Source organism: Echinops telfairi, unplaced genomic scaffold, assembly GCF_000313985.2.
Source record: "Echinops telfairi isolate 266 unplaced genomic scaffold, ASM31398v2 ScPeMD7_7467;HRSCAF=8505_0, whole genome shotgun sequence".
Lineage (NCBI taxonomy): Eukaryota > Metazoa > Chordata > Mammalia > Afrosoricida > Tenrecidae > Echinops > Echinops telfairi.
Genome location: NW_022111367.1, coordinates 1,192,531 through 1,197,533, shown reverse-complemented (window position 1 = coordinate 1,197,533; position 5,003 = coordinate 1,192,531).

Below are 5,003 nucleotides of genomic sequence, written 5' to 3'. Positions count from 1 at the left end.
GGCTAGACAAGAGGTTGTACATTGGTACAGATAGCAACTGGAAACACAGGGAATCCAGGACAGATGACTCCTTCAGGACCAGTCGTGAGAGGGGGACGGACAGCAGAGAAGAGGGCAGAGGGAGACGTCAGACAGTGTAACTTATGACAAAACTATTATAATGTATGAATTATGAAGGGTTCATGAGGGAGGTGGGAGTGGGGATGGAAGGGGGAAAGGAGCAACTGATATTAAGGGCTAAAGTAGATGGCAAATGTTTTGAAAATGATGAGGGTAACAAATGTACATATGTGCTTGACAAAATGGATGTATGTATGGACTGTGATGAGAATTGTATGAGCCCCCAATAAAATAATTTTTAAAAAAGAAAGAAATAGAATGCCAAGCCTTTCTTTTGAGGAGCTTCTGGACGGACTTAAACCTCCAATCTTCTAGTTGGAAACCCAGAACATGACTATTTGATTACCCAAGAACTTACAAGGCATTGCTACAAAGAGTATGGGCCACAGAATGCCATCCAGTCCACTCGGACTCAGCCACCCTACACAGGGTCTCTGAAGCTGTCAATCTTTGGGGGTCATATCTTTCTCCCACTGAGTGACTGAGGGGTTTGCCTAAACCACCGCATCACCAGGGTTCCTTACTTCATGATATAACCTAATGCCGCCAAGTTTATTCCAACTTATAATCACCTTATATTAAACCTTATATATAAACACCTCAGTGTTTCTGAGGTTGTCAATTTTTGCAGGAGCAAATTTTCTTTCACTCATAGCTGGTAGGTTTGAACCTCCAGCTGTCAAGTTAACAGCACAACATTTATGTAAGAGCTCCACCCACAAAATCAAACTCATTGCCGTGGAGTCAATTCCAACTCATAACAACTTCACCAGGACTCTGAGAAAGAATATAGGGATATACATATATGTATTATGTATAAATACAATTCATGTTGTATTTTATGTATAAATGTATATTATGTATATTATGTACAAATACACATGTATATCATGTATAAATACAACTCATGTCAATCTTATGTCTAACAAACTACACACTTGAATACATTTCATTATCTTTTATATCCATGAATTTTTTGAAGCCCCTCATATATCTATGTATGTGCATATATGCTTGAATATATGTATGTGTGTATGTGTATATGATAAGAATAGTACCTGTCTCCCATAGGACTGTTAAAAACATTCAGTGAGTTTACACACATACGTGTGTTATATATATTATATATACTATATATAATTTCTCATTGTCACATACAACATGTTTACATAATTATTTATCATGAGATTGTTACCATTTTTCTGATGGATTGAGCTTAACCAACCTAATTTCCAAAATGAGATAAATCACTAATGATGTAATTTGTTGGTTTTAATTATATATATGTTTGTAACTGGTGGATTTTAGTTATAAACATACAAGGAATATATATATATATAAATAAAGATTCAATGAATTTAAACTCATTGAGTCTTTATAACCACCCTATAGGAACCAAGTACTATTATTGTCTTATTTTACAAGTGAACAAACTTAGTCACAGAGAAGTTAAATAATCTGCCTAAGAATGAATAGCTGGTCAGTGGTAGAATAGGTTTCCAGAAGCTTGACTCCAATGTTGAAGTCCTTAACCACTATCTACATTGCCTCTCCCTTTTAAGAAGAGAAGATAAGAAGGAGGGAGAAGAAAAAGGAAAAAAGCAGCACTTTTTTGTAATTTCTTAATGGAAGAGCCTTTACATTCATAGAGTTAACAATGATGAATTCTGTAATTAGCAAATGACACTGAAGGCCTACTATCTGCAATGACTTAGACTTTGCAAAACCCATGAGTCAAGTAATGTGGTAATGCAGATGGTAGGTTGCTGCTACTCACTGTCTCTTGTGTTAAGTGTTATAGCTCTCACAGGAACCCAGGATCCAAAGGATGAGCTTTACTTCTGTCTTTTCTAGTGATAGTCATGCTCCCTATAGCTCTGGGAATTTTAAGTTTAGTAGATGGCAGAACAAATCAATAGTCTCATTAGAGTGTCACACATCTCATTTTGCATGGTCCCATTCTATCATTTGGTGGGAATTAAAAGACCATGGCAAGAAAATCCACCTAAAACCAATCCATAATGTCACAATTGGTGAACTTTTAGATCCAATGAATATGGGTTATTTTCTGTTATTGTTACTAATATCTGCCACTGTACTGCTCAGAACAGTAGAAAATCATGACAGCAGTGAGAAAACAATATTGTCAACCATAGAAATAAAAAGTGTCTTAGAGAGATCTAAGCTTAAACAATGCTTCTAAAACTTCCTAGCTATTGTGTTTCACAGGATTTTTTAACTTCTGAATGCCAAGGTCCTCACCTGGAAGTAAAAATAATAGAAGAGTCACATTATATTGTTGTGGAAATTGCTGACAAAGCATCTAGCACAAAGCCAGCCATAGAGTAAGTCTTCAATAAATAGTAGCTGTTGTTATAATTACCACTGCCTTCTTCTGTTTCACCTTCTAGTAAAAGTTACCTCCAGGATCCTTCATATCCTCTGCTCCCTTCAGGAACAGAGATGAGGTTTTTCCAGATGGTAATATGGTCAAGTGACCAAATAAGAAGTGAGAATAATAAAGAGTGTTAATTCATTATTGTTTGTTTTTTGCTGTCATCAAGTAGGTTCTGGCCCAAAGTGATACTGTGCACAGTAGAACAAAGCAATGCAGGGTCCTGCACCATCCCTAAAATTGTTCCTATGCTTGAGCCCATTATTGCAGCCACTGTGTCAATCCATCTCCTTGAGGAGCTTCCCCTTTTTCATTGCCCCTCCACTTTACCAGATGAGACCAGGGATTGGTCTCACCTGACAACATGTCTAAAGTATGTAAAACAAAATCTCGACATCCTTGCCTCTAAGGACCACTCTGGCTCTCAAGCCAACTTCTTCCAAGAGAGGTTGACTTGTCTTTTGGCAGTCCATGGTACTTTCAATGTTTTTCTCCAGTACCACAATTCAAATGCATCCGTTCTTCTTTATACAACTTTCATAAGCATATGAGGCAATGGAAAATAGCCTGCCTTGGGTCAGGTGTACATTAGTCCTCAAAATAACATCCTTAATTTTCAATATGCTAAAGAGGTCTTGTGCATACTTGAAAATTGTAAAGATTTACCCAATGCAATACATCTTTTGATCTCTTGACTGTTGCTTCCATGAGCATTGATTGTGGATCCAAACAGTATGAAATCTTTGACAATTTCAACTTTTCTCCATTTATCATGATGTTACCTACTGGTCTAGTTGTGAGGATTTTAATTTTGACATTGAGTTGTAATCCATACTGGAAGTTGTACTCCTTGATCTTCATCATGAAGTGCTCAAATCCTCCTCATTTTCATCAAGCAAGCTTGTGACATCTGCTTTTTACAGGTTGTTCATAATTCTTTCTCTAATCTTGATGACACATTCTTCTTCATATAATCCATCTTCTCTGATGATTTTCTCAGCATACAGATTGAATAAATATGGTGATAGGATACAACCCTGAAACACTCATTTCCTGATTTTAAACTATGCAGCATTTCCTTGTTCTGTTCTCACAACTACACATTGATCCATGTACAAGTTCTGAATCAGCACAATGAAGCATTCTGGAATGCACATTCTTCTGGAAGTTATCATAGTCTATGATGGTCTACACAGTCAAATGTTTTTGCATAGTCAATGAAACATAAGTGGACATCTTTCTGTTCTCTGCATTCAGACAAGATACATCTGACATCAGCAATGATATATTTTGCCCCAAGTCCTCTGCCCTCTTCTGGATCCAGCTTCCGCTTCTGGCCATTCCCTGTCAATGCAATCATGAAACTGTTGTTGGGTGTTCTTCATCAAAATTTTACTTGCCTGCTGTATTGGTGACTTGTTTATAGTTGGAGCATTCTGTTGCGTCAGGTTTCTTTGGAAGGGGCACAAATACTAATCTGGTCCAGTCCGTTAGCCAAGTAGCCATCTTCCAATTTTCCAGGAATATGAGTGTTTCTAGTGCTTCATCAGCTTATTTAAACATTTCAATTGGTATTCCATTAATTCCTGGAGCCTTATTTTAGCTAATGCACTCAGGGCATCTTGAACTTCTTCATTCAGCACCATTGGTTCTTGATCATATGTCTCTTGAAATGGTGGAGTATTAACTAGTTATTTTTAGTACAGTGCTATGGCTTATTCTTTCCAATATCTCTTGATACTTCCTGCATCATTCAATATTTTGCTCATAGAATCTTTCAAGATTGAAACTCGAGGCTTGATTTTTTTTTTCTTGAGTTCTTTCCATTTATGATATGCTGAATATGTTCTTCCTCTTTGGAAAAAGTCTTTGCACATTTCATTATAATGTTTGGCTTTGTCTTCTAGAGCTGCCCTTTGAAATTTTTATTCAGCTCTTTGACTTCATTCTTTCTTCCATTTGGTTTAGCTACTCTATGATTAAGAGCAAGTTTCAGGATCTTTTCTGGCATACATTTTGATTGATACATAACTCTTGGGGATAAGGAAAATAAATCCAAAAGTGATATATATTTACTCTATCTCAGAACATGTCAGAGTTCTTGAAAACTATGGAACAATTTCCATTTTGAAGAGAAAAAAAATCTTTAGAAAATGTTGTTCCAACTATATCATTTTAAAGTCTTTAATTGAATTTTGCTTTTTCTTTTATATATGTTTTTTAAGTAATCATTTTATTAGGGGCTCACACAACTCATCACAATCCGTACATATGTCATTTGTGTCCAGCACATTAGCACATGTGTTGACTTCATCACTCTCACAACACCCGCTTTCCACTTGAGCCCTTGGTGTTAGCTCCTCCTTTTTCCCCCCTCCCTCACTGCTCCCCCCTCCCCCTTGATAATTTATAAATTATTATTATTTTATCTTATCTTACCCCATCCAACATCTCCCTCACCCACTTCTCTGCTGTCCGTCCCCCAGGA